This window comes from Chinchilla lanigera, unplaced genomic scaffold (assembly GCF_000276665.1).
Source record: "Chinchilla lanigera isolate Chin_1 unplaced genomic scaffold, ChiLan1.0 scaffold00022, whole genome shotgun sequence".
Classification (NCBI taxonomy): Eukaryota; Metazoa; Chordata; class Mammalia; order Rodentia; family Chinchillidae; genus Chinchilla; species Chinchilla lanigera.
The window spans coordinates 23,112,506-23,125,220 of NW_004955423.1; the positions used below are offsets into that span (position 1 = coordinate 23,112,506).

Consider the following 12,715-nt stretch of genomic DNA (forward strand, 5'->3'; position numbering starts at 1 on the left):
GGCCTCTCCAAAGACACTGGAACAGGTTGTGCTATTGAGAAGTCCTGAAGCTGTGGATCCTTTCATCCATACTAACCCTACCTGTGTATCCTGTCACTAGCTAGACCAGGAGTTAGCTTTCTTCTACAAAAGCAGGTGACACATAAGGGTAATACTCTCTGGAATCAAGGAGGCTGAGTACAACTTCCAGGCCCTTATTTAACTCCTGGCACTCCTGCCTTTAGTTTCCTCATCCTAGGACAAGATTGATGCCAATAATATCTCACAAGAGATACAGTTTAAGCAAGGGCGGTTTTTTAAAACTACAGACAGGGGCTGGGGATTTAGCTCAGTGGCAAAAGCACCTGCCTGGCAAGCGCAAGGTCGTGAGTTCGGTTCCCGGTACCGGAGAAAAACGGAAAAAAAATAAAAAAATAAAAAATAAATAAAACTACAGACAGGTTTGCTGTAGACTGAACGTTTATATCCTTCAGTGCATACTTGGAAGCCCAATTAGCAGTGCAGTGGCATTAGAACATGAGGGCTTTGGACTTCAGACAATAGCACCATTGAGGACACAATGAGAACACAGCCCTCTCTGAAGCAGGAAGTGGACCCTGACCAAACATGGAGTCAGCTAGGGCTTGAATCCTGGATAACATGGCCTCCAGAACCGTGAGAAATAAATGTTCGTTCTTCAGGCCACCTAGTCTATGGTTCTTTACTTATAGGGGTCCCAGTAGACTAAGATAGAATGATTTATATATGTTTATAATAATTTTATTAATAGTATCATCACTATAATGAGCATTGCTGTCCATATTAACAATCAACTAGAGGTGGTAAAATTGCTTTTATCCTTCTGCTTCTGGTTCTGACAATGTTTTCTCCTCTGGTGCTAAAATAGATAAAATTGGAGTATATCAAGATTACAGCCCAGCTATGCATGGACAATTATCTTTTGCCAGTGAGGAAAAGGTTTCCTTGGTAACATGCCTTCTAAGGCTTCCTATAAGTACCTGAAATAGCCAAGCAATTGGCTGAGTATGTAAGTCATTTCTTTAGGAATCTCTGTAAACTCCTAGAAATTTTTAGAATATGACCTCTGAAAGAGGTTTATGCCATTTCTCCTCTTCCATACATTTTTAAAACACTGGAACAGAACCCTTTGACTACTTTTGTTTGTGTTCTTGGTAAGAATATCTCAGGATTTTTCCTATCAAGAAATTCCACTAATATAACTAAAGATAACTCTTGGCTGATTTCTTCAGGGACTCCACTTGGGCATGGGGTAAAGGTCTAGAATTTTCCAAGGAATTATAAAACACAACATTCAGTAATTTTCATTAAATTTTGTTCATATTGATCTGACAGACTGAATTGGAACTTAAATTTTACCTTGAATGCTTTGCTTTAAAACAAAGATTTCAGAAAGAAAATTTTAAAGCACAGCAAAAGAAGCTGGTATATTAGAATGAGTACAAAACTGAAAAAAATCACTTAGGCCCAAGAGGAATTAGTGCAATGTGATTTGGGAAAGAATGCACAAAAGTAAAAATATGTGTTAGACTGTGCCTTTTAATAATTCCAAACAGATTTGAGATCCTAGTCATAGTCATTACATTACAGCAGAACTCTGTAAAACAACAGTAATATTTTAAGTATATTCCCACAGTTCTCACAAGGTAATTATTTAACTAATAAGTAGAAAATTAAACCAAAATATAAGAGTATAGAAATCCACACAATAAACACAATGGTATCAGAGGGACCAATTTAAGAACTTTAGATGCTATAAAGCATGAAAATGATGACAGCAATTTCTCCAGGTACATATTTCCAGGATTATATTTTCTCCATCTAATGTGGATCACAGAATTTAGGATCAGCTTTTCTTTGCATTACATCTGGCCTTTCATTCATTCAATACGCATTCACTGAATACCTAGTTTTTCAAATACTACCTTAATATTAGAGATATAAAATGAGGACAGCAGGATAATGGACCCGGATCTCTCGTGTTTACAGCTTAGTAGAGTTTAACAGAATGGCCATACAGGATTTTTGTCCCATTTTCAGAAACTACTGCAGAGGTACAAATACACCAAACATGCAAATTATTAGCATTCTAAGCAAATATCTAGTAGAGTCAGATACAGCTTTAGGACCTAATGGTAGGCCATTAGGTCAAAGAATCTTCTCTAACCTGCCAGATGCCCATCACCTCTGCCAGGCAGACACAATGAGGATGCAAGCCTGTAGCAGAAAATTCTCCCAGCCAACTTGTTAGTTGCCCAGGTTCCTGTTACAGTTCCTGTCACCACTGTCTCCTTGAAATGGCGGGTCACTGTGATGCATAACTGGTCACTATGATGGATGTTGTAAGAACCAATCAAAGTCAGCCAAATACTCTGCTTTTTGTTTGCAACCCCATAAAAACCTCCCTCCCTGAGCCTTCAGGGCCTGACATGTTGAGGGACAATTGATTCCCTGTCGGTGCCCGTCGCCGTAAATAAATCTGCCTCCTAATCCTGGGTGTCGTTTTGATGTTTCTGCTTGCCATTGCAAGGCAAAAGAATGAATGGATTTTTTCAGAAGTTCAGGGTCCAGGGAAAGATGATCTCCTCTCTTTTGCAACAGAAGTCTCCATCCAAACTCCACTGGGTGTGGGATCTTCATGAAAATCACCTTCGTAATGCTAGAATTTCTGCAAGACAGGGAGAAAAGCATTTTATTTCCCAGCTGCTTGCTTGTGTAATCAGCACACTCACAGGTTCACCTCCAGAACACTATGAGCTGGGGAAAGAGAAAGAATACAAGGTTAAAAGAACAGAGAACTGTGGATCCTCACGTGCACTGTTCAGGCTGTGGCGAGTGCAAACCTCAGAAGGTAGCTAGGTTCTCCTTAGGATTAACTACACTTATATTTCTCTCTCTCTCTCCCTCCCTCCCTCCCTCCCTCCTTCTCCAACATTATGTGTCTTGTCTTTTAGACAACCACGGGCTTTTCAATGCACAAAATTTTAATAGTTTCTGTCATATGTCAGAGGTTGAATCCTCAGAGTAGATTATTTTCAAAACTGTCTTTTCATATAGGGACAGATATTTATTTTTATTATAGTAGTAATACAAAAAGTTGGAAAATTCAGTTTAAAATAAATTTTAATATCATCTTTCTCTGTTACCATACTTTTGTATTTTACCTTTAATGTATTTTTCATATCTGCAAAAATATCCTACATGCATTTTTTTTTACTTTTGCAGTTGAATTTTATAAACATGGTCATGTTTGCATGCTGCTACCTTGCCTCCATAACCACTGTTTTTAGTCTCTTACACAAGTGAATGTAATATCATTTATTTGTCTGCCAATATGTACGATTTTATGCAAATATATCCTCAATAAAGATGTCCTTATGCATAAAAGGCAGCAAGGGGGTTTGGTTCATCTTGCAAGAACCTCTCCCAAGAGGGACCCACAAGCAATATGTTGTGGAGAGAGGCAGGAGCTGAGTAAGGGTGCAGGGAACAGATACTAAACTAGACCTGGATCTTCTAGATCAGAGAATCAGCAGGAAACCTGCCCAGGGCCCTCCTGCAGTCCATACAGAGGTACATGACCAGCGTGCACGAGAGGCTGCTCACCAATGAACAGGTCACTGCTTCTGTAGCCAGTTCCAACAGTTGGTAAGGTTTGCCCACCTCTTTCTTTCTCTCCGTCTGAACCTAACAGAGAAGCCAGCGGCTAGAGGATGAAGTGGGGACAGGGAGACTTCCAGTAGCTGAAGATCCTGACAGTTCTAGTTATGCTTTTTAAAAAAAGAGAGAACCTTGAATGCAATTTGAGTCCAAAGTCTTCAAATGTACAAGACTGGATGAAAAGCGTGGAAATGGGACTGTTCTAACACCTGGAAGTGCCGAGAATGTGAGTGAGCCCGTTCGCAACTGTGTTAGGCAAAGTGAACGGCACTGCTCTCTCCAGAAGATGATCCACGTACTGAGCAAATCAAACCACAACTGCAGTAGGAGTTAAGGGGAGTGGGGTTTATCCAGCTCCTACTTCTCGAGGCTGAGAGTCCAAAGAGCATGCTGTCCTCTCTGGAGAGGGCCTCCAAACATAGCGGATGGATGGTGGCACGGAGTGTATGAGACCATAAGACAGGCAGCCAGAGGGACAGCAACAGCCGGTCTCCCTCTTTTGATAACAGCTCACTCTCATGAGAACTGGCATCCCACGAGAACCACTGCATCCCTCCAGTAGGCAGCACCCACTGACCTCCCAATGGCCGATGCCCAGTGATCTTCCGTCTCTTAAAGTTCCACCACTCCTCAGCATGGCTACACGAGGGACCAAGCTCCTGATTCAGGAACTCTTGAGGGCACGTTCAACCTGTATTTGAACTCTAGCGGGCGTCTCCGTATGTAGTGTTTCACTTGCCCTTCAAATACTGGTGTGTGAGCTAGAGAGGCAGCCTGTGTTACTGGCAGGGCTGCTTCACAAGGCTCTGTAGGCTGTGCCCTGCATCCCCCAGACTGTGGAGTGCACGTGCAGTTGTTTTGTCCAGTGGTTGCATCCTTGGTCTGGGTTCAACATTTGCTCGCTAGTGGTGTGAACCTGACAAGTTGTCTAAGGTCTCTAAGCCTGAGTTTCTTCACTTCTAGATTTAAAAATCATTATATTAAATGACCCCTGGGAGTGCTATGAGGCTTAAATGAGACCATCATCTGCATAATTCTACACTCAGTGTGTCTAGGACTGAGGCACTCATCTCGGTGTTTTGAATGTTAGCTGTCACTGTAACTACATGAGGAACATGTTTTTATGCTCAACTTTTACTAATGAAAAAAGCAAGTCATGGAGAGGTTAAGTAATCTACCTAAAATCACAAAGACAGGAAATGGTCAGGTACCAGAGTCTGCCTTTTTAACCTTGTTTACACCCAAGTTATGTTTCTGCAGCTAGGTCATTAGATGAATCGGTCGCTAAATGAGGAATTGTACATAGTACACACATTATAATATTCAGAACAAGGAGATGGTCAGAGGAAGCTCCAATTTGAGGACTTTACTTTCTTTACACAACTCTTACATGCAGTACTCTGATGCAAAACAGAACATAAAACCAAACAGTACAGTACAATCAGCAAGAATGACAGTATTTTACTGTAAAAGAAGACACCATAAGCCACACTACTACTCATGTTCCTGTATCATAAGTTTGAATATGGGTTGTAAGTCTGACCACCAGCTCATAACTCCAAGCAGGTGTCAAGTAAGTAGCTCATTAAATGATGATTATCTTTATACTGCTTCTCATGCTAGTCAAGCTTCAACGTAACACAGTGGTTCACCCCCAGGACATATTCAGCATTTGCTCCTCTTATCATCCTTGTTTGAGCCAGGGGAAAGTAAAGACTTACAAGTGGTGAAGAACTCACCTAACTAATAACTCAGTCCATCATGAGAGAGCTAAGATTTTCAGCCACATCTAGGTGGACCCACAGCACACAGTGTTATTTGCTTTGCTGGAATCTTTTCAAAATAATTATTCCAACTATGGGATGGTCTTGGTCTACAGGAAAACAATTATACCTGAATAGTTCCTTGGGGCTTTACTGTATTGTGCAACATAAACACTGATGTTCATAAAGATGATTGAAGATCATCAAGGAACAGAATAAATTTTACACAACGTACTTTGTATAAGAAGAACTGGAAGTGTATAGTGTATTTTAAAAGATTTCCAACAAACACACTGAAACAGAATCACTTTGGTAGTATAATAGGTAAGCTTCAGCTACCTGGGAAATTAATTTATGTTGCACACCTCATTTGTGAGCAATGTCAGTTAAATGAACTGTGGCTATATAAAATAAGGGGGACAGTGAATGCAATCACTTTGGGTACTTAGGTACAAAATGGATCTCAAGAGCCTTAATTCAATCTCCTGCATTGAACAAGAAATATAGAATGCTCCAGAACTCATAAAAGAATGTGATCCATACAAAATATTGTTCTCTAAAAGGTACATGTGTTATTTATCTTTTGGCTAGTATAACAAATACCTGGTATAATCAATTTATAAAGAAAAAAGGTTTATTTTGGCCCATGGGTTGGGTGGTTTGCATGCATGATAGACTGGCCTCACTGTTTTGGTCCCATGGTGACACATTAAGGTAGGAGAAAAACCATTCATCTCACAACGGGAAATAGAAAAGGAGAGGAAGACAGCAAGGTCTCACAAGGTCCTTCCAGGGTCCTCCGGGGACCTGAGCATGGGCTACATAGCCTCATCTGTTTGTTTCTACCACTGCCCAATGTTGCCAAGGTAGGAACCAAGCCTTCCACACATAATCCTTCGGTCAACAGTTAAGAACCAGACCATAGTAGCTTATGTACCCATCCACTATAGTTACACACCTAACGAAGTTTACCACCACGTACTTTTCTCTGTACAACTATTATCAAGGAAAAGAGGATGGATGGAGTCAGTTGATAAAGAGTTTTTTGTAGAGAAAATCTTTTTACCTATGAAAACATATGAATCACTAGCAAAGGTAGATGGTACTATACAATCATATACTCCAGCCTCTATTGGACTATCAACACTAGTTGGGAAAAATATCTTTTCTATTTCTGTGACCATGTTATTCTTCCTGTTTTACAAAATGTCTAAATCGATGTTCCCTAATTTTCCATCTATCTTTTGGGTTTCTCTGCTTCCAGTTCTTCTCCAAGTCTAGATAATAACATTTACTTTTATACTGTTGACCATATTCAGAAAGAAATTGAAATAATTAAATTAGCTCATTGCAGTCAGAACTACTTTGGTTTAGATAACTGGTCTAGGATTGCTGGCAATGTGTGCTTTACTGTAATAAATTTCTTAAATATCACCATATATTTGATCACTCTAATAGACATGATAACAACAACAGTCTAACAAATTTCTTGCTGCATGGTCTTGTCATTTTCTGATTCCTTTCTTCTTTTTGCATACTAGACTGTGAACTTGCTGAAAGCTGAAACTGTTTCTTTTGCTTTTATTCCCCAAATGTCATTATCTAGTAATTAAAACTTCTGGAGAAAGGTTAAAATCAAAATGGAGTAAAAGCTCAGGAGAAGAAAATTGTTAAAGGGAAGGGGATAAAGAAGAAGAGACTGTGATCCAAGAAGGCATTTCTGAATTAAAATCCAATAAACAGAACAGTCTGGCATGATGATTCAAGTTGCAGATAAGGTGTGACCTGGGACAGTTCTCTGTTTGGCATGAATGCCATTTTTAATTAGCTCAGGAGCAGTAGTTTGTAAAAGGAAACCCTTTTGAGGGGCCTAGCCAAGGGCAAAGTTCTCACCTTGCTTTTGACAAAGAAACCCAGAGCTAATTGCTGGCAACCCAATCACCCCCAAGCACTTCCGGTCTCAGAAATCAGGGCCCAGAACCTAAACATCACACCCAGTTCCATGTCCAGACACAGCAAAAGGATCAGAGCTAACACCGTGACACATCACTTCCAGCTAGGAAATCTTCTCTAGCTCCAGACTCACCAGCAATCTCCTTGACGCTAGAACTCTTCTGTCCTTCCATGTTTTATGTCCTAGGTGTTTCTTTATAACTGTAATCATTTTAATCCAAATTAAAGATACAAGAGTAGAAAATATCATCAGTATCAAAATGAATTTTCACCTTCGCATTAACACCAAACCAAATGACACTAAATGTGTCTCCCCTGTAAATTACTAATGAATAATCTGATTATTATACACCTAGAATAGTCCATCACACCACCTCTCACAACCAGTAACAGTGGGTCAACATCTTCCAAGTGGTGTTTTCAAGATGCACAATAGCATTACTTCTAAGATATACACTGTCATTATTTCCAGGAAGCTGGAATTTGTTTATGGGAAACCAAAACTTTCTAATGTCAGGAAAGTCCCTGCTAGAGACAAGGCATCATACAAAGAAGAAATGCAAGGAAATGTCTCCACTCTAATGCTAAGAAACCCAGAGCCTCTATCCAGCTTTACCCAATATGGGATTGCAGCTGCTCCATAGTAGAACACTTTAACGCACATGTCTAGAATTCCTGCCTAGAATTCCAAGTCAACATGACGATGGACACTGAAAGCCATCTCCAGGCCAGAAAGGTAAACTCTGTGGTGTCAGAGAGCCCAACAGTGGCTCTTATTTCTGGGTTGCTAGAGGAGAGCTCCTGTCACCAGCAATTTCTCTGAAATATTTCTCCTTCACCTCTAGGAAATTCCTCGGTATCAGGCCCAGCTAAACTACTCATACACATGCTATAGCATAAGGAAGCTTTAGTTCATGGGGGTAGCTCTCATTTTTCCTCAGGATTTTTACTCCCACTGTTTCAATGTTCCTGATTCGTTTGAGCTTTCCAGGTCTAGAGTGGTGGGAGGTGAGGTCAGGAGGAGAGGTTGGTAAATAGCCTGCCGTCTCCACAAGGGCACCTGTGTGAAGATCCTTCCTCGGCAGGCACAGCGCAGAGATGCTGAGTCACTAGGTGTCCTTGGGGTGGGCTGGCACTGCAGTCCCTCCACTGCCATCGTTGTCCCCTAACCTAGTTACCTCTGTGCCATGAAAGCATCTACCAATGCTCTCCCCATGCAGGCAGCCACGCCCCAGAGCTTTCCTGTCACCCCTCACTACAATCCCAGCTTCTGGCAGCTGTGTCCAAACTGCTAACGAGATCTTTGTTCCCTTTTTAACTATTATACTGAAAAATATTTTCGAAGGAATTTATTACATATATATTAAATATACATTTTATATGTGGCCAAAACAATTCCTATTCACTCAAAAAAAAAGGACAGAGGCAAAGATGAGCTGTAGGTTGGACATACCTGTGAGCATGAGTGAGTGTAAGAACTATACTTTCCTCATAAGGCAAGAAATCACTCCTAGAGCGAGCACCACATCCCAGGTAAAGTGGAGTCACTTCCTCTAGGCACGGTGTGTGTGTCCTTATCAAAGCAACTGCCTTGGCATTGAATTGAAATGATCCCAGTGTTTCCAGTTAAAGTGTAAATTTATTGCAGTTACCAGATGTTATCACTTTTTCAGGAGCATATGTATCATTTGATTTGAATTAAACTAAGTAAGAAAAATGATCCTGCAAAGCTATCTATCTCTGGGTTATTCTTCCTATATTTTATGTGACCAAATTTTTTTTTAAAGCTTCCTGAAGCCTTTCTAATGAAAATTTTAAGCAATTTTTAAACAGGAATTTTCTAGGACACTGTATTTATAAATGCAGGGCCGGGGATTTAGCTCAGTGGCGCAGCACCTGCCTGGCAAACATGAGGTCCTGAGTTTGATTCCCAGTACCCCTCACAAAAGCAAATGAATATATAAATGCAAAACTCATATCTTTTTACTCACGTTTCATTTCTTACTAATACGTGGTTGCACTGCATGATGTTTACTCCATTGTTTACATCCATCTTGGGCAGTGGGTACCTGCACTTAACACGTTCTGATTCTTCCTATTCCCCTTCCCTCCCCACCTTCCTCCCTCCCTCCACCTCCAGATCCCTTCCCCCATTGTTTTCGGTTCATGTTTTCAACATACAATGATTACATTCATTTCGGGTAGTTGGTACCTGTCCCTGATGCAGTTTAAATCTTTGTACGTGCCTTCAATTTCTTTGCTAGTTGTACTATGGATAACTCAAATGAGAGAAGCTATACAGTATTTAAGCTTGTGTACTTAACATTGTTTGTGAATTATATGCATTTTCTTGCTGGAAAACTCATATCTTAATCTTTAGTGCTGTTGCCACTTTTACAAAAACATGTATGTGTATCAGTATCAATGTATGCACAGATTCTAATTCTTTGACTTACATCAATGTTGTTTTATTCAGCTGCTATAATAAGATGGTCTGAATGAAACTGCAAATGTGCTGCTTCTAACTTATAAAGTAAATATGATGGCACAAAACAGGATTATAAAAGATTGTGCCTGCTTGGGTAAGCAATGGTTAGGAAGCAGAAATGCAGCACATTTTCTATGTAAATTATGGTGTAAAGAGATAAAGTTTAGAAACTAAGCAACTGAATGATTGTATAATATAAATTACTTTGAGTGAAAGAGCTCATCACCTCACTTTTTGTTTTAGACAATTAATCATACAGTATTATATTAGCACCTAATGCTTTATACTAATGATAGAAATTCTCATGGTAATACAAGCAACATAAGTCCAGCTCTTTGCAGTGGTCCTTGATGGTTCCTTGATTACACAGTAGACAGATCTTCATTGATTTTGTTCTGTAAAGCTGACCATGTCCATAAGAATCAAATGTTATCGAAGTGTATTTTTCTAACACTGGTTTACACCATCTTCTCAACCACGAAAATGCATAAAGACCAGAGGTACAACTTTCATGTTCTCTCATATAACAGGAAAACAGCATCCTTTAAAGAGACAGAGTAGGGGCTGGGGATTTAGCTCAGCGGCAAAGTGCCTGCCTGGCAAGCGCAAGGTCGTGAGTTCGGTTCCTGGTACTGGAGAAAAACCAAAAAAAATAAAAAATAAAAAATAAAGAGACAGAGTAGGATGTGATCTGTGACAAGTGCAGTATTGTACATTGCGCCTTGTCTCCTCATTCATTCTACAGCAGTTATTGACCAAGCACATCATGTGAATGGCTCCTTCCATGGGAACTGCTTTCTGGCACGTATATTCTCACACCAGACTCCACTGCGGCTTGAGACAGTGGCTGTTCAAGCCCAATCTCAGCCACTTCATGCTTACTTCGTTAGGGTATTCTATTTAGTGAAATAGATTTGAATTGTACTATGAAAACTGAATATGCAGATTCTCCAGCACAGCATTAGAGTGTCTGCATGCCGTCACTGGGAAAGTCTTAAATTCACTTATACATAACCAGACGTAAATGACCATGATCAAAAGCCCTCTTGTCCATGAACACAGAAATGCGATTCAGTGTCCTCTTCACTTTCCAATCTTTCTCTTCTTTCCTGAAGGCTTTGGACATTGCAGCCTCTTCTCCACTCCTTTCATCAATTTATTCACGTGGCCCAGCCAAACAAGGTTGCTCTTCTATTGCTATGCTGTGGGACAATAACTAACATAAAGGAATGAACTTGGAAGTGAAACTTCTAATGACAAGAAGAGGAAACAAAGCAAAAAGTACCTGCGAATAAGCTAGTGGAGACATTAAATTCATAGTATAATTTCCAACCCAGTCTATACGTGGATAGATCAATAGTACTCCATAAATATGTGTACAATTTAAGTCCTTGGCATCACATAGAGAAAAAGTATATTAAGTTTGCCAGGGACTCATTCCTTAGAAGATGCCAAATAATCTGGAAGTGAAACAACAAAGCACAGTTTGCAGGCTGTAGGCCTTAGGAGACTTATTTGAGCAGATAAAAGTCAAAGAAATCTTTCATCATCTCATCTCTCGCCTCTTGTACTTGGCCTTGAGCATTATCCTAGACCTCCTTTGAGTCACATATCCTGCTTATGCACCCCACAAATCTTATACTCCTCCTATCACAGCGACACATAAACTTTATTTCTTGCTAGGTTGTAGCTTAAAGTGAAACTGTTTTACTGCCTACCATTGCAGTCAGTAAATATTTATTGAAGCAATGAATGAATGCTTAGATAGCAGTGATGACTTCCAAAAGGCAAAAGTATCTAGAAGGAATTTGTCCACTCCAGATAGGTGTTGCTGAAGAATCTTATAGAGCATCAATTCACAGCCCTTAGGGAACATATGACTGCTATGCACACAGGCTTCTTTGAGGAAGCAGGCATCCAACTCAACTCTCCTCTCCTGACAAAAGATGGCAAAAGATGGCGGATAAGCTGACCTCCCGCCCAGGCCTGATTCTCAAGAGTCCAGCAATCCACTTTACAGTGTCTACAACACTGTTTCCTATAGTTGGAATTCCTTCAGATGACTGAAGCCCAGTGAGACTAAAGTCTCTGGTGTATAGTTACTGTGGAATAATGTTAAAGGTTCGTGAATTTTAAAGGATCAACTACAACACAAGACCATTGTAACTCATTGTAACTATACCATACCCATGTTTCATAAAGAGACAACACAGGACTAAGTTAGAGTTTTGATCATTAATTGATCAAATTAGTTGATACATCTGGACACTTTCTTTTCCTCTCTATTTCTTAATAGTCCACACATATATCCTGTGTGGTAGTTTTCTAGTTATAAATAATTTTATTTAATACAAGATTAAAAATAGTCTTTACTTCTATGTTTAGTTAATACAAGAATTTTGTTTTGTATCATTTCATCTTAAATTTGTTTTTCATGTTATAAGAATGAACCTTCCAATTTCAATGCAAACAATCAAGTACAGTCACAGACAAAAGATTATCATTACATTTTAAATTTTAAATGAAAAAAGGATAGTAAAATGGTCAAGACTATTTGATCAATAGAATACACTCAGAAATGAAAATTCCAGTGACTGACAGGATTTTTGTATGGCAGTAGCTGGTTTTTTGTTTTTTGTTTTTTTTTTTCCGGTACCAGGAATCGAACTCATGACATTGCACTTGCCAGGCAGGCGCTGTGCCACTGAGCTAAATCCCCAGCTCCAGTAGCTGGTTTTAAATAGTTCAACACTTTCCTTGTTTCTTCAGAAGCAGCAAAGCTTTGGTTTCATTTTGACTTTTAGAACACAAAGATACACAAATAAGACTGTGT

At 39.7% G+C, this 12,715-nt stretch overlaps 1 long non-coding RNA gene across 3 annotated transcripts in view; it reads right to left on the minus strand.

The window, feature by feature from the left end:
* Nucleotides 1–425: 425 nt before the first annotated feature.
* Nucleotides 426–12,715, minus strand: part of LOC106148558 — a 32,290-nt gene continuing 20,000 nt past the window's right edge. For all 3 annotated transcript variants that reach the window (XR_001234122.1, XR_001234120.1, XR_001234121.1), the window contains 2 exons: nucleotides 7,528–7,595; nucleotides 426–2,686 (listed from right to left, as the gene is read on the minus strand). This is a non-coding gene — a long non-coding RNA (uncharacterized LOC106148558). The remainder of the gene's footprint in view (nucleotides 2,687–7,527; nucleotides 7,596–12,715) is intronic.